Below are 17505 nucleotides of genomic sequence, written 5' to 3'. Positions count from 1 at the left end.
CTAACTCTGTTTGTTTCTAGTCTTCCAGGACTGCCAGTTGAGAGATTGATGTGTTCACTGGAACTTCCTTCCCCTAGTAAGGCCTAAAATTCCAATCCTTGTCTCTCTAGCACTGTGAGATTGCTGAAAACACTATCCTGCTTTTAAAAGGCTTTCTGTTTAGCTTCAGAATTCAAAAGCTCTGTTGGGTTCTCTGTCCCCAAACAGAGTAAACTCTGCCCGGGAAAAGTCTGGATTCTCATTCTCTCTCTCTCTCTCTCAATCTCTTTTTTTTTTTTTTTTTTGCATGCCAAGTCAACAAACTTTTTCCCCAAGGAGAAAGCAGCTTCAGAATGCCAAATCACCTTTTTACACTTCCTACTCTGTGAATCTTATCTCCTCTAGTTCTGGTTGTTTCAGAAGATTTCTAATGCCTTTAGACAGGTTAAAAAGGAAAAAAGAGTTTTTGTCTGGATTTTTCAGTTTTTCTCAGACGGGGTGTAGCAAAAGCCTCTGGAATATATATCTTAAAAGTCTAAGGATAGATCTGAAACTACAGGAACAGCTGAATCCAGATGACCGGTGATATTATTAGGCATTTTTTTTTCTCTCTTTCAGCTCCGTTTTACTCTGTATAGGCTTCTTCTCAAGCAGCATTTCTCCTGATGTTGCATAGAAGGCCTCTAGAAACTCCAGATTTATAGTAGATTAACAATCCTGGTAGAAAGAGAAATCCTCTTTCTCAATAGTCTCAATAATTGGCCTAGTTTGGGTCATGTGTCCACCCTGATTCAATCACTGTGGCAGGAGAATAAAATATGATATTTTTTAAGGCCTTGTCACATACCTACCATGGAGTCTGGGTGTGATCAACTTCAAATGATCCATCTAAGTAAGCATGAGGCAAGCTGGCTCTCTGGGAAAAAAAAAAAGGAGGTGTTATTTTTCCAGAGGAAGGGGAATGGATGCTGCTCAGTCTATAGATATCCTCCATGGTGAATGTTGTGCAAATGAAGGCAGGACTGAGGTGTGGAAAGCATTCATCTGCCTCTTCACCCCAGCTCCTGTCATCATTCTCAGAGATCCCTGTTTCCATTTAAACAACTCATCCAAAACCTCAAAATTCCTGGGCCTTTGTAACTCTCATAACTTTCATAAAATTACCTCCACTCCATTTCAACCTCACTCCCTGCACTTGGTCATTACCTGAAAATGCTCATGTCTCATCCTCTGGCCCCCTACACTTCACGCCTGCTCTGTGCCCCGTGAGACTCCTAGGTCCTTGACCTTTCCATTTATTAGCTACACATCACCCACCTGGCAAGCCCCCAGCCCTGGGATGATGCTACTCTCTACCTTTTTAACTCCTCAACTGGCTTGAAGCTAGAACTCACGCAGCTGTGAAGACTGGTGCCATCAGGAAAACGCTGCAGTTTCTAAAGTCGCTTTGTCTTTTGTCTTGGTTTGGTTTTGTCTTGTTTTTATTTAATCTTCCATGCCCTTCACAGATGCATTCAAACCTTCACCATCTCCTTCACAGCAGCCCATGGAGGCCATTAGGGGAAATTTTTCACAACTTTCCATTTTTTAATCCATACACTTTTTGCATCTGCACTAGAGAGGGCCTCCATAGGTTTTGCTTGCCCAGTATACATGTCCCTTTCTTCTGGTAAAATAGTGTCTCAGTTTTCCTTTGGGAAGAAAACCCTTGCTCCACTCAATGTGTCTGGTTTGAATGGGAGTGATTATATCCTTTGAATTTGGGCGTTCAATAAAAAGAGTCAATTTCCCTGGCCAGGGTGACTGTGTTTTGAATAGATACAGGACCAAAGAGTGTCCAATGAGAAACCACCTCAGAAATGATTCAGAGTGAGAAGTTTACATTCTGCTGGGATGACTAAGCTAGGAGGGTACAGTTTGTGCATTAATCACGAGTATGCTTATACCATGAGGATAGGTCTTACATGAGACTGGAGCCACCACAACTCTAAGAGATGAAAAAAAAAGAAAGAGAGGGAATCAGTGACATCATCTGAATCCCTAGATCTAGCTATTCCTGAAGGTGCTACTTCTGTACTTTTTAGCTAAAGGGGCCAGGAAATTCCCTTTTTCTGCCTAAGTCAGTCTAAACTCGGTTTCTCTTACTACTAACCAAAAACGTCCTGATCAATGTGTGCACATACCCTTATCTTCTTTATTCAGTACCAGGAAACAGTACATCCGGGTTCTTGTTCAGATTAACCTCTCCATCAGTGCTGTTTATTTATTCAATAAATATTTCTTGAGAGCCTGCCTCCAGTCAGACATTGCTCCTGACACTGGGGAATACCATAGGAAACTAGATGAGATCTTTCCTTCATGGGGTTTGCCGTCTAGTGGGAAAAAAGGAGAAAATGAAAAAGATTAAAAATATAAAATTTGAGCTGTGATAAGTGCCATGATTGGTGCCAAGATGGAGAATGGCTGGGTGGTAGAGGGAGGAGGAGGGGGAACACTTCAGTTATCTTTTTAAAAATTGGTGTGCACTTATGTGTATTCTGAAGTCGCTGTGTATAGTGTTCAAGAAATGTTAATTAAGTCAGTTTTGTTGACAGCATTTTTAAAAGTCTGTTGTATCCTAATTGATTTTTGTCCACTTACATCAGTTACTCAGCGATATGTTAAAATCTTGGCTTGTGGGTAGTTTTGTCTATTTCTGCTTTTATTTATTTATTTATTTATTTATTTATTTTTAAAATAAGAAACAAAATCTTTCTCTGTCACCCAGGCTGGAGTGCAGTTGTGCGATTATGGACCGTTGCAGCCTCAAACTCTTGGGCTCAAGTGATCCTCTTGCCTCAGTCTCCCGAGTAGTTGGGACTATAGGCATGAGCCACCACCCTCGGTTACTGTTCTTTCAAACTTTTCTATGTGTGTGTTTTGTAGTCTACTTTTGCTATACATATATATTCTGAAACTGTGTTATTAAGTGCACACAAATTTAGAATTGTTTTGTCTTCTTGTTGAATGGATCCTTTCACCATCATGAAATGTTCCTCTGTATCTCTAAGTCCTACTTTCTGGTGGAAATTTGCTTTGGTGGCACATTACTACATTAGTATAGCCACACATTTTTAAATGTTAGTATTTGTATAATGTGTATTTAATAGCTGCAAATATCTGGTCTCACAGTGATGGTTGAGACCCAAACTATTCCATGTAGACAAATCATGTCTTAAAACTTTGTTCATTAGCCCTTTCTGATTAGCTGCACTCCAGTTGCCACAGGCTTGCCTTTACTGTTCACTCCAAGGATCCAGGTACATTTCATTGTCCGGCAATAAATATTTATTAGTGTATTATGAGACAGATATTTCAGAAATTATCAGAGAATCTTAGAATTAAAAAGAGTTTGGAAAATACAAAAAGATGAACTCCCAAAGAAGATATATAGTGAGAAAGATAAGAATTAGTTCCAGAGGAGGAGAGCCTTGGGAAATCTTCTTGGAGGATATTTGTTTAGGAATGGGAGCTTGAGGGTTCACTAAGTCAATAGGTGAGGTTAACAGAGATAATAATTTTCATCTAGTAGAAGCTTGAATAAAGAAATAGAAGCAAGGACACAAATAAAAAGTCCATTTTAAGGGAAGGTTGAGACAATCAAGATGAGGCTAGAAAGACAGGTCAGCCCTGTGGTGAAGAGGCAAGAATATAAACTTTAGGAATCTCCATGATGTACAAATTCACTAAAAGTCACCAGAGATACTTGAGCACAAAAGAGCCATTATTAAAGCTGCTGAAGTTTTGTCTTTTTGGTGTGTAATGTTTGGTGTAAGAAGAGCCAGTTAGGAAGGTGAGAGGAGATGAGGGTCAGTACTCTGGGGACAGAAGTTCAATGGAGAGCGTAGAGGATAGCCATAAATAAGAAAGAAAAGCAACAGATATTAAGCTTTGACTGATACGCCACATTAACTGAGAGATGTGGTGTGTGGGGATGAATAACACATATTTGTGTGTGAATAGGCATATTTCTGAAATATTTTTGTTGTAGTTAAAATATATATAACATAAAATTTTCCATTTTAATGGTTTTCAAGTGTACAGTTCAATGGTATTGATTACATTCATGATGTTGTGCAACCATCACCATGATTTATTTTCAAAAGTTTCCATCACCCCAAACAGAAACTATGTAACCATTATGCAACAGCTTCTCACTCCCTGGGGGTATAGAGTCCACTTCTTACAAGTGGACACAATTGCACTCAACAAAAAAGAGGGAAAGGAAACTTCCCAGAAGCCCCCAGCTGCTCCTCTTCTGATCCCATTGGCCAGGATTGGTCACACGTCTGTGCTCCAGCTGCAAGGGAGGCTGGGAAAGCAGGTGACTGGCATTTTAAGTCTCTTCATAGGGATATGTGCTCTGCCAGAAAAGACGAAGGGAAGGGGAATGTGGTTGGGAAGACGGCCCAGTATGAAGAGCATTGAGGCCTGGCAGGAATAAGTGCTCAGCCTGCTCTGGGCATCAGTTTTACGTTACCCAGAGGGAGAGACGAGAGAGTTTCTTAATCCAGGGAAACTCCCTAAGTAGAGGGTGGTTAGGTGAGTGCCTAACTGCAACGTGTCAAAAACTATGAAAAAAAAAAAAGAGTTTACAATCAATTGTAGAATAGAGACATCATACAATTGTACGCAGAGCTCCATGTGAAATATGGTATGGAAAGGTGGGCAGTCAATTAAAATAAACTTTGTTACAATAAGAAATTATAAGAACAATGCCTATATGACTTATACAGTTTATTTTTACTAAAAATATTCACATATACATCCAGTCACTAATATTGTGATGCAGGAAAGAGTCTTTTGTGGGGTCTGAGTTTGCAGAATAAAGTTCTGTATCTTTTTTCTTTAAAGTGAAACAAAATACGTATGAATTAATACAAGTGCATAATCCTTCTGGAATTTTGTGGCTCTTGTTGCCAGCTGTTTGGAGTTTTTTCCTCACCCCCATCCAACAGATATGTTTTCTGAGACTTGCCTTTATTGATTATTTCCAAAGTGGTCAACTTAGAAACAGCAATGTTTCTTTAATGCTCATATTTCATTCGTTGGCATAATATTTAATTAAATTATATAGTGACAGTACTGAGTACATCTGCCATAAACAATTTAGACAGCAAATGCTATGGTCTCTTGGTCAGTAAACAACTCACAAGATGAGAGTGGAAGTCTATGGGGATGCTAAAGGTTACCTCTATGAGACATAATGCATTTGTCTGCAAGGAACACAATCTTTAACTGAAACAAGTTTTAAGCTTTGCTTTCAAAAAACTCTCAGTGCACAGAAAAAAAAACGCATTTTAAATTGTCCCTTAGCACATATGCAAGAGTATAAACTGAAGCAAATTTTCACAAGCAGCACTTACCTTTACTTTGTGGGATGCTATCTAACATTTTCTATTTTAGTCTATTCTTTCCTATTTTAATTCTATTAAAAATGCTAGTCATGACCCACTAATGTAGTCTCATGTCTCATTAATGGGGTGCAACCCACAGTGTGAAAAACATTGACTTAACCCAATAGGACATTTATTATTTTATGTAGGAAGATGTCTAGAGACAGAGAAGCCCTTGAGATGCTGCAGTAGCTCGGCAGCATCCTCAAGGTCACAGGTATTTTCCACAGACTTCTTTCTGCGATCTTCTGAGAATCGGGAATGTCTCCGCTCATGGTGTAAAATGGCTTCCACATCTAGCAGTTGTTACAAGTGGACACAATTACACCCAACAAAAAAGAAGGAAAGGAAACTTTTCCCAGAAGCCCCCAGCTGCTCCTCCTCTGGTCTCATTGGCCAGGATTGGTCACGTGTCTGTGCTCCAGCTGCAAGGGAGGCTGGGAAAGCAGGTGACTGGCATTTTCAGGCTCTTTATAGGAATATGTGCTCTGCCAGAAAAGACGAAGGGAAGGGGAATGTGGTTGGGAAGAGGGCCCAGTATGAAGAGCATTGAGGCCTGGCAGGAATGAATGCTCAGCCTGCTCTGGGCATCAGCTTTACTTTACCCAGAGGGAGAGAATAGAGAGAGTTTCTTAATCCCGGGAAACTCCCAAAGTAGAGGGTGGTTATGCTTAATTGCAACGTGTCAAAAGCTATGAAAAAAAAAAGATGCACAGCTGTTATTGGTTCATATTGCAGGGCACTTACCTGGGCCAGGAAACTGGGGAGGCCTCTTCAGGGAAGCGACTCTGTTAAGCCAGTATGGGGAGATGGACCATGGTGATGGGGGGTGAGAATGGTGTTCCAGGCAGAGGGAAGAGCTTATGAGAAGGCTAAGAGGAAGGAGGGGTCATGGCTGAGGTGGCATATTTATTCTACTAGTTGTCCATCTCCTCTGGGCCCAGCCCTGTACTAGGCATCAATGGCTAAGAGAGTAATGGGACATCTCCTGCCCTTGGGAATGTCATTATCCATTAGGAAGGGTGATGTATGAACAGTCATAACTAGAAACCAAGGGGAACGTATGCCTTCAAAATGCTATGATATCTCCTAGTGGAGGGGACTCAGGGGGCTTCCTTGGTGGCACCTAATAGGCAGGATCCGCATGTGTAGAGTTAGCAGGGGTCATGCCTTCCAGTGGGAGGGGCTGCTGTAAGCAAAGGCGTGGAGGCAGGAAGCAGAACCAGCGGTCACTTGGCTGGAGGGCTAGGCGCCTGAGGGGGAACCAAAGCAGGGAAGGTTAGGAGGTGGTTCCAGCCAGCATTGTCCCAGCTCCCTGCATTGAACCCCAGCCATCTGCAGCCCCAACCTTGGCTAACCCTCCTGGCAGTGAGTGTGACACTGGGCCCTAGGAGACAGAAGGAAGGACTCAGGCTTTGTTGTTGTTTAGTATATTTTTTCACCCAAAGCAGAGCGACTCCCAGGGAGAGGCCCTTGCCTGGCCCTTCTTCTTGGCACCAGCAAAGGCGCCTCTCCAGTCTCTTTGGAGAAGGACCAGTCTCTGAATGGTCAGAGGGTCGCTAGGTCCCGTGTCTCCCAGGATCTGCTGGGAGGGCTGCCAAGGTGGCACAGGCCCTGCTAGGGAGACCTCTAGAGGCAGTGAGGCTGGGGGCTGGGATATCCATGTTCCTGCCTTGAGGGGATGCCCAGGTCTGAAAGTCATGGTGATGGCCCAGGTGGAACACTCAGGGCAGGATTGGAGTAGTGATGGGCAAACCTTTGTGGCGGTCCCTGGGAGGTCCCTGGGAGGCCTAGAAGGAGCCACCAGGATGTGAGTTGAACAGTTTCACCTTGATGTGAGGTTTCTCAACCACTGGCATTTGGGGTGGGATAATGCTTTACTGTCAGGGGCTGTCCTGTGCATTGTGGGAAGTTTAGCAGCATTCTTGCCCTCTACACACTAGATGCCAGCAGCATCCTTCTCCAAGTTGTGACAATGAGAAAAACTCTCCAGACGTTGCCAAGTGTCTCCTGGGTTGGTAAAATTGCCTCAGTCTGGGAATTGAGACCTTAAGGTGAATAAAGAGAAATCTCAGAGCTTTCCTGTACAGGAGCATTCTGCTAGGACCACAGGAATAATTGCCCACCATTCTGGGACAATGCAGATGATAATTTAGAAATGGCAAAACTAGAGGCCACTGAGGTCAGCCTCTTGGCTGGAGGTCTGGGCACCAGAAGGGGAGCCAGATGGACTAAGGCAGGGAAGGTTAGGAGGTGGCTCAGGCCAGAGCCTCATGTATGGAGCCTTTGGGGTTGGTCTGGGTCGGGGTGATGGCGAGGAAAGGGAGGGCAGTGATGGGTCTGAGAGGTGTTTCGGTATTGGGTTTGTGGAAGAGGGAGGCGCTGAGGGTGGTTTCTGGTTTCTGGTTCAGGCCACTGTGCAGACTGCTATTTCAAGAGCAAAGATAGGGCACCGGGACAAGGAGTAGCTGGGGTCAAGTGGCTGCGGGGAGGAAAGCCAATACTCTGAACTCAGGCCTCCTTCTCTGGTCACCCCCACCCTCTCCAGCCCTGTCTGATATTTGTCCCTCAGCATCTCTGAGAACCAGCCCTCATGGCTGCTGCCTCCAAGGCAGGGAGAATGAGCAGAATCTTGATGGGCCACTGGCCTGGCTGGAGCAGCCTCACGTCTTTCCAGCAGAAAGCTGGGGCTCTGGCTGTGTTGTTGCTACCGTCTGACATTAGTTCAATTTGGCTTTTTGTGGACCAGAGCGTGGGGGAGGGTTTCTAGTCAGGTTGTTAATGGCTAGGGAAGGAATGGGGAGCTAGAGAAGATGTCACTACCCCTTCCCTGAGCATCACACGAGAGAAGGCCTTGGCCTGAGAGGACTGGACTGGAGGCAGCTGGCCCTTTAAGAAGAACTGTTCTCAGCAGGACTTCCGTGTCTTCTGGGAAAGGGTAGGTTTCATGAGCAAGGGTGACCTTCCATGAAGGCTGGGCTCCTTTGGCGAACTCGTGCTTCTTGGGAGTTGGGCCTTGGACAAAGGGATCTGCATGGTGACCACGAGCCAAGACTCTGGCTGGAGGAGAGTGATGGCTTTACACTTGGGCTTGCTCTCCCCATCCTCCTCTTCCCTCCACCGCTGTCCTTCTACCACTCTTTCCTCTTCCTTCTTCTCAGCAGCGATTGACCCTTTCTGGAACATTTGGTCCCCTTCCAGGCCTTCTGAGGTCTGTCAAGAACAGAGTCTGCCCTTGCAGACAGAGGACATTGAAATGCAAAGGCAAGCTGTCCAAATGGCAATTCAGGAGGTAGAATTCAGCACTAAATATATACTCTGAGGAGCCCAGTGACCATCTCTTCGCTCTGAGCCAAGACAAGCATATGCTTTCTGTACCTTTGCACGAGTTGCTCCGTTTGCCTTAAATGCCCCCTGTAGTCGACTCTTGACATTGTCTTTGGCCACCCAGCAGCCGAATGCCCTTCCTATGATTCTTAGTTAGTGCAGAGTCTATCCCCTGGAATAAGAGCTCAGAATTCCAACTCCTACTTTCTCATCCTGTCTTGCAGCTAGGGTGTGGCATGTCACCCAGACTCTACTAATCAGATGTGCTTGGCATGGCCTTGACATCAGGAGCTGTTGAAGCAGAATAGTAGGGACCTGGAGAACCCCCTCTGGTGATGGAAGCTGTGGTGTCCTGTGCTGGGGGTGAGGTGGCAGTGATGTCCTCTTTGGATCGGTTCTTGACATGCTTTAGGGCAATGCTCTCAGCTGTGTTGCCTAGAATGTGGTTATCCATCCCTCCCAGCAGTTTTGAGAGCTCCTGCCATCCTTTTAATGAATTATTTTCCTGTTTAAAAGAGCCAAAGTCAGCACCTATACTTGCAACTATGAACTCTGATTAGTATGCTCCTCTCTGTAGAAAATGTTTATGTTCCCTACAGATTCATATGTTGAAATCTTAATACCCAGTGTGATGGTATTTGGAGGTGGAGTCTCTGGGAGATGATTAGGGCATGAGGGCATGGCCCTCATGAATGAGGTTAGTGCCCTATAAAAAAGGCCCCAAGGCTCCAGAGAGCTTCTTTGTCCCTTCTACCATGTGAAGACACAGTAAGAAGATGTCTACTTATGATCCAGGAAGGGAGTCCTCACCAGACACCGAATCTGCCAGCACCTTCACCTTGGAATTCCCAGCCTCTAGAACTATGAGAATTGATTTCTGATGTTTATAAGACACCCATTCTATGATATTCTGTTATAGCAGTCCCAACTGACTAAGGCGCTCCCCCTCTTTCTTCCACGGCTTGGCAAACTCCAACTCATCTTTACACAATCTACTCAGATAGCACCTCTTTCAGGAAGCCCTCTTGGATTCCTCAGGCAGTGAGTAGCTAAAGCATCTGGGCTCCCAGGTGCGTACAAAGTATTACGAGGGCTGTAGGAGGTCAGGAGATATTCAGATGCACTCGCTGAAAACATGTAGATAATTTATCAGTCTATGGGGCAGTAGAGAGGGGAGGAGGAATAGGAAGGGAGGTAGTAAAACAAAGTGGTGACAAGCTTGAGCCCTGGAGTTCAAATTCTGGCTCAGACACATGCTGGCTATGTGGTTCTAGGCAATTTACTTAAAATCTCTGTGCCCCAGTTTCCTCCTCTGCAAAATGGGAGCTACTACAGGACCTATTTCATAGGATTGTTGTGAGGATTAAAAATAATACATGGGACATCCTTTAGAAGAGTTCCTGGCACTTGGCAAATACTCAATAAATGTGAGTTGTGATTTTGTCAGGTAGCAGGGTGCAGCATCAAGTCAGGAGATGTAAGTTCCACCCTAGCCTGGCCATCAACTCCCTGGGGGTCTTGTCAAAGCTGTTAGAAATAAAGAGAATCCTATTTCAAAGCAGCTTAAGCAAAGGAAATGGAAGTCTTTCATGGGACCCAAAAGTGGAAAGTAAAAAGATGGAAAGTCACAAAGGCCCGGAACCAGGAAATGGAAGGTCAAGGTCACCAGGCAACTATGTACTCTATCTTGCTCTTCTTTTCTGAAGTCAGTCAGTCTATCTTCTCTGCTGCTTCTTACGTGTCCACACATGGGCTTTCCATGTCTTTCTGTGTACATAGCTCCCAAAGTTACGTGCAGAAACCATCTAATGGTCTCTGAATCCCAATCCTCAGTTCCCAGCAGAGATTCTCAGATGAACTCAGCTTGGATGAGGAGTCCATCCCTGGAGTCCTCAGTCATTCAGCTGAGTCCATCCAATCAGCTGTGGCCAGGAGGTGGGGTCAATGTGGTACAAACCTGAGCTGGGCAGACTGGCCCTCTCTTTGTCTCAGCTCAGACATATATAGAAAGGTTTCATGAACGTATTAGTTGGAATGTTTTCAGCTGCAAGTAACAGAATACTCAACTAAAAGTAGTTTAATTATCAAATACCTTTATTCTCTTAAATAACAAGAAGTCTGGAGCAGGTGTGTTGGGGTTGGTTTATGGCTCAACCTTGTCATCAAGAAGCCAGCATCTTTTCGTTCTTCAGCTCTGCCGTCCATAGCCTGTTGCTTTTTGTTTTTAGACTTGTCACGTCATGGTTGCAAAATAGTTGTGGTAGCTCTAGATATCACACCTTCACTGGACAGTATCCAAACCAGGAAGTATAATGCTTTCTTCCTGCATCGATTAATTGAGGAGTCTGTAAGGTTAGAGATTTCATCTTACATTTCCATTGGTCAGTGCTACATATGCAAGGGAACCTGAGAAAATATCTGCCATTTCCAACTTCGACTATTGGAGAGAAAATTCACCAGGAAGGAAGAAGGTATTGGGGAATAGCTGTTGAATAGGCAAGTAATCATGTCTGTCATAGTGAGAGTCATTCTAGTCTAGTCAACTGCCAAAGTAGGGTCATTCTAGAAAATACCATTCATTGCTTAAAATAAAAGCATTAAAAGTAATGCTCAGTGTTGTTTTTGCTGATAGAAATTTAGAAATCATTGATGTACAAATACATCACATCCAAAAGGCTGTGTTTAAGTCTGTTTCTTTCTAAGCCTCTGCAGTATACATGTCTGTATAAAGTTGAGTTTCACAAAAGGACCGGTGATGTGCTGGCATTGATTCTGGCTCTACTTGGTGCTTTTCAGCTCTTCAGAAATGTATCCAAAGATGTTTTTACTTTGACTTTCTTCTTTTCATGGTAAGAAGACACTTCTTTAAACAGCTCATGGGCCAACACTAATGACTAACACGATGGCCAAGACTAAAATGGATGCGCATGACTGCTGCACACCATCTGTGGGGAACAGGCGGAGCTGGCCTACTTTCCCTTTAGTGCATGGCTTTATTCTTATCTGTGAATGTTCGTAAGTAGAGAAGTTTCAGTGCAGATGTGAAATTGTTTTTGAAATATTGGTGGCTCTTATAAGTTGTGTTCTTTTTTTTAAAAGAAGCTTTTCTTTGGTTTGATGTTCACTGAGGGTAGAAAGAAAGCCCAAAGAAAAAGAGGCAAGGGTCCTATAATGCAATGACTTCTTCCCCCAGTGCATGGGTGCAAAGTCACAAAGCCATGGACGGCTTGTTTGGAGGCCCTGAGTTCATTCTAGACCGTAGAAGTCATCAACATGCCTCGTGGCAGAAGGCTCTGGTAAAGAGAGCCCAGGCTTTGAAGCTAACTGTCTTGGGTTTCATGGCCATCTCTCCCACTTCTTTGGCTAAAAGGCCAGCAATGAGCAAGCTCGTCCTCAGTTTCCTCAACTTGAGCAATGTCAAATTCTATTTTTAGGGTCTTGGTGTGGATCGTGGAAGTTTGCTGGGTGACTTCTGATTCTGAAGATTGGAGTCTACCTCCAACATCATGATTATCTCCTCTTCTTCCTCCTCTATCTTCTTTTCCATTATCATCATCATCATCATAATCATCATGATCATCATCACCATCTGTGAGTGTAATATTGTCCTAGGCACTGCCCCGAGTCCTCTACCTATTTAAATTAATTGAATCGCTGTGGTGAACATGCAAGGTAGGTACTATTACTGACAACTCACAGATTAGGAGGCTGAGGCTCAGAGAGGTGAGAGGATTTGCCCAAGGTCAACCCAGCTGGTAGGTGGCGGAGTAGAGATCAGAACTTCCAGGCTAGGATTTGTTTTATTTAGAAGCCACTCTGTCCCCTTGTTGTTTCCATTGCTTCCCAAGGAGCCCATGTTCCTCAAATAAACAGACCCTAGAATAAAGCTGTAGCCCCAAGGACCAGGCCTAGGAAAAGCTTTTGTGCAGACTCAGTGGCTACCAGCCTCCTCTCATAATCAGATAACCCTCCTGGAGAAGGAGCTTAGGGGTCTTCACCCCAAGTGGCCTATGCCTCAAGTGGATTTTACTCCCATAGCGGGACATTTGGGGTTTTTGCCTGCTCATTATCCATCCTCTCTTCTTTTGATGACAGCACCCCAATTTTTCCTTTGGGGAAATCACCTCAACTCCACTCTTAACGTGTTTAGGGAGACTGACTCCTCTCTTTTCTCCCCACTTCCCACCCACATGTTAGTGGTGGTCGCATGATCTAGTTTTGACCAATCAGAGTGTTCTTCTCATCAGACCAAAGTTCAAGTTGTCTAATGTTCTGCAATCCTGGGACTTTTGTGAAACTGTTGGGAAAGACAGCTTCTTTTCTGCTGGTGGGCTCCTGGGTCCACTGAATGCAAAAGGCTTTCTGAGAATCTGAGGCACAGGGGTGACAGAAGATACATGTGAGCACCTGGATTCATCAGTTCCTGAAGCCAGTGCTGTCTCCTGTAATGGGAAGAGTCATGACTGATATGCCTGAAATATACTGATTGCGGCACAAATTGTGCCAGAAAAAAATTGATTGATATATTCATGTTCATAGGAGATTGTCATCCCCACCCTCTCACCACAAGTTCAAACACTTTTTTGGTGTATAACTTTGGTTTGGAGACTGCTTCAGTTTGGCTCTTTTTGACGCAAGTAACTGTTAGTTACCTCTTGGAAAGGGAGACTCAATGAAGGAACTCTCTTGATGGGAACTGGAATTGGGGTTCAGGCAGGAACGGAGGCAGCCCTGGAGCTGGAGGCTCTGTGTGTCTTTGTGGCAGTTCTGTTTCTCTCTGCTCTTGTGTGCTCTGTTCTAGTTTCATTCACCAGGGCCTCTGCCTTCTCATGAGTTCTGCTCCCTAAAATCTCCACGAGCAGATGGTCCACCATGGCCCTGACTCCAGCATGTGATATCCTTTCCATTTCGGTTCTCACTGGAAACTCCCCAAGGAGGAATAGGATTAGTCCAGCTCATCCCTTCCTGACACATCTCCGGTTGCTGGTTGGTCTGTGGATTCCTAGGTTTGCTGTCCATCTCAGGTCCTGACAGCTGTGCCTGGGGTCCTGGGTGGGTCTGATGCCATGCAGTATCCAATCAGCTGTGCTGTCATGTGGCTCACTTAAGTCTTCCCCTTGAGGAGGAGCTGTGAGGGGGCAGTGCTGTGGTTGACATCTCTTGTGAAAGAAAGGCTCTATTTGAACCATACTTAATTGTCAGTGAGTCATAGTGAGCAACATTTCATGGGGGCGCTCAACTTACTCTCATGGAGCTATGGCTTAAGTGGGAAGATGGACAATGGATGAGAAGACACTCCCATTTACACTAACCATGGTCAGTGATGAAAGATGGGTGGCTGTCCTAGACAGCTGTGGGAAGGCCCATTGCAGAGTGTGCAGTCGGAGAAGACTCATTGGAGGAGACATCATTTGAGCTAAAGTTTGACCAAAGGATCCAGATGGATCATTCTGGTAGGCAGAGAAACAGCATATCTAAAAGCCCCAAGTTGGAAATGAAACTGTTTTGAGGAATTAAAAATGAACTTGTGACTGGAGCATTCAGAGAGAGAGTTTTAAGATATAGTGAGAGATGGCCGGGTGCAGTGGCTCACACCTGTAATCCCAGCACTTTGGGAGGCCGAGGCAGGCGAATCATCTGAGGTCAAGAGTTCAAGACTAGCCTGGCCAACATGGGGAAAACCCATCTCTACTAAAAATACAAAAAATTAGCCAGGTGTGGTGGTGGGCGCCTGTAATCCCAGCTAGTTGGGAGGCTGAGGAAGGAGAATTGCTTGAACCCAGGAGGTGAAGGTTGCAGTGAACCGAGATCATGCCACTGCACTCAAACCTGGGCAGCAGAAGGAGACTCTGTGTCCAAAAAAAAAAAAAAAAAAAAAGATGTGGTCAGAGATGTAGCAGGACTTGTATCACACATAGGTCCTGGTACGACATTGATGTTTTATTCTGATTGCAACAGGAAGTCGTCAGTAAGGATGATCCAATTTGTACTTTCAAGGTCTGTCGCCTTAGGAAAGTCATGTTATGTCTCTGAGCCTTTTTTTTCTCCTCTGTAAAATTTAGATGAGAATTGAGCCAATTTTTGAAAGACCCTGTAAATATTAAATAAGAAAATGGTTAAATAAGATGAACTTGTTTGAAAACAGCTGTGTCTTGGCAGACCTCTGTAAAGATTTCCTTTTTTTTTTCCTTAGAAAAGAAACAGGAAATTGTCATCTATCAGCAAACTCTCTTCTCCTTTGACCAACCTAGGTACATTTTGGACTCATGGTTTCACTTTTCTATTCTCTCAGCTTATACCCAGATTTGGCTATTGTCTCCTCTCTCCTCATTCGTGTGTGTGTGTGTGTGTGTGTGTGTGTGACAGAGTCTTGCTCTATCACCCAGGCTGGAGTGCGGTGGCACAATCCCAGCTCACTGCAGCCTCCACCTCCTGGGTTCAAGCAATTCTCCTGCCTCAGCCTCCCGGGTAGCTGGGATTACAGGTGCCTGCCACCATACCTGACTAATTTTTGTATTATTAATAGAGATGGGGTTTCACCATGTTGGCCAGGCTGATCTCGAACTCCTGACCTCAAGTGATCTATCTGCCTCGGCCTCCCAAAGCGCTGGGATTACAGGCATGAGCCACCACGCCTGGCCCCTCCTCATTCTTTTGTTGAGGACTTTGCACATAGACTGTTTGGGAATATTGCATCTCATAAATCTTTTGCATTGTTCATCAGTCTGAATCCCGTTTCCATTACTTCAGCCCTTCTCGGGCAGAGTTCCTTACCCTGTTTAGCATTTATGTCACTTTCCTTAAATAGACCTTCTCTTGATTTCATCTGAACTGCTATGCTTTATGGAGATTTTTAGTTGAATGGGGGAGGTTGTGATTTTATCGTTAACCCTGTGGGGAAGACAGATCACACTTGTGAGGGTATGTTGGAGAGAACCTTGGAGCCAGAGAGAACAGGGTCCAAGCTCTTGAGTTCCTCTTTTCTGGCTGTCAGGCCCTGGGCAAGTGACCTCACCAGTCTGACCTCCAGTTCCCTCATCTACAAACATGAGGATATAAATAGTGCTGACCTTGCTGGGTTATTGGGTCTGGCATGGAGTAGGTCTTCAATGATATTAGTTCATGTCTCTGTCTACTGCTCCCTCCACCCCCTGCCTCATGCCTTGTTCTTTGACCTTTGCATTGATGATCTTTAGTCTGATTCTTGGCATGCTCCTTTTCAGAATCCATGAGCCTCTATAAGCATCTATTCATGTTCCATGCATTGCGGTCTTTGGGGTTAGGCTGACTTGGGTTCCAATACCAAGTCTCCTGCTTAGCAGCTGTGTCACTTGAACTCTTGGAGACTCACTTTCCTCATGGGCCAGTGGGAGATATTACGAGTACTGCTATGGCTGGAATGTGTGTCCCCTCCAAAACTCATTTTGAAATTTAATCCCCAATATGGCAGTATTGACAGGTGGGGCCTTTAAGAGGCCACTGGGTCCTGAGGGCTGTGCCCTCATAAATGGATTAATGGGTTATCATGGGAGTGGGACTGTGGCTTTATAGGAGGAGGAGAGACCTAAGCTACCAAGCTCAACCCCCTCGCCATGTGATGCCCTGAGCTGCCCTGGGACTCTGCAGAGAGTCCCCACCTGCAAGAAGGCCCTCACCAGATGTGGCCCCTCTACCTGAGACTTCGCAGCCTCCATAACTGTAAGAAATAAATTCCTGTTCTTTATAGATTATCCAGTTTCAGATATTCTATTATAAGTGACAGAAAATGGACTAAGACAAGTACCAATCTCTGAAGTTATCACAAACATTGACTGAAATAATATTCTGGAAACACTTAGTGCAGAGCCTGGTATATTGTAAGTGGTCAATAAAAGGTATTGCTATCACCATACCTTTATAGGAACACTAGACTCTAAACCCCTGGAGGCAAGGACCGTGTTTCTCCATCTTTGTACACCCTTATCCTTGCAAAGGTCCTGGAACACCATGGGCCCTCTGCTGGTTTCAGTTCCTTCCATCTCCTATAACAAATATAGAGCTGCTTTGCTGCCAGCTTGGCTGGAACACTGGCATCTCCATAAAATCCCACCTGCTTACACAAATGCCACTTTCTAAGGTCCTAGAGATAGGGTGGGATCACGAAGTGAAATGCCTCAGGACTTGACTGAGTGATCCAACTGCCACTTGCTGTTGGGAGGATGGGGAAGGTGGGCGGAAGCCATGACCCCAGCCAGGGCTTCTCTAAAGAGAGGGGCCTCGCTCCAGAGCTGCTTGTCTTATTTATGTGTTCTCATCTCATTATTTTTCTGAGAACCTTTTTAGAATTTCACTGGGAGTCAAAAAACACATTTTGCCAAATTCAGAGGCCTTGTAACCACAGGGCCTCAGCCTAGTGACCAAACCGAGACCAAACAGTAACCTTCTGGCGCTGTTTACAGCTGGCAAAAGACCACTTTGGGTTTCTTAGTAAAAAGAGTTAGAAAATTGTATGAAAAGGCTCAGAAGACTCACAGACATCAAATAGCCCTAACCAAACCGATGTAATTAGTTAAGTATAAATGAATCAGAACCATATGGCTTAAACGCTAAAGGAAAAAGAGTTGGAGGAAAAAATGTCCTCTGGGATTTCATCAAACAAAAATTGCTGGAAAAATTGTTGATGTTCACCAAGCTCAGACCCCAACTGGGTGCCCTCCAATCCTGCCTTAGCATTTCTCTCCTTCCCAGGTATTCTCCATGAAGCAAGGGTGACGTCTGGGTCCCG

The sequence above is a fragment of the Macaca mulatta genome, chromosome 6 (assembly GCF_049350105.2).
Source record: "Macaca mulatta isolate MMU2019108-1 chromosome 6, T2T-MMU8v2.0, whole genome shotgun sequence".
NCBI lineage: Eukaryota > Metazoa > Chordata > Mammalia > Primates > Cercopithecidae > Macaca > Macaca mulatta.
This window is presented reverse-complemented; position numbering follows the sequence as displayed.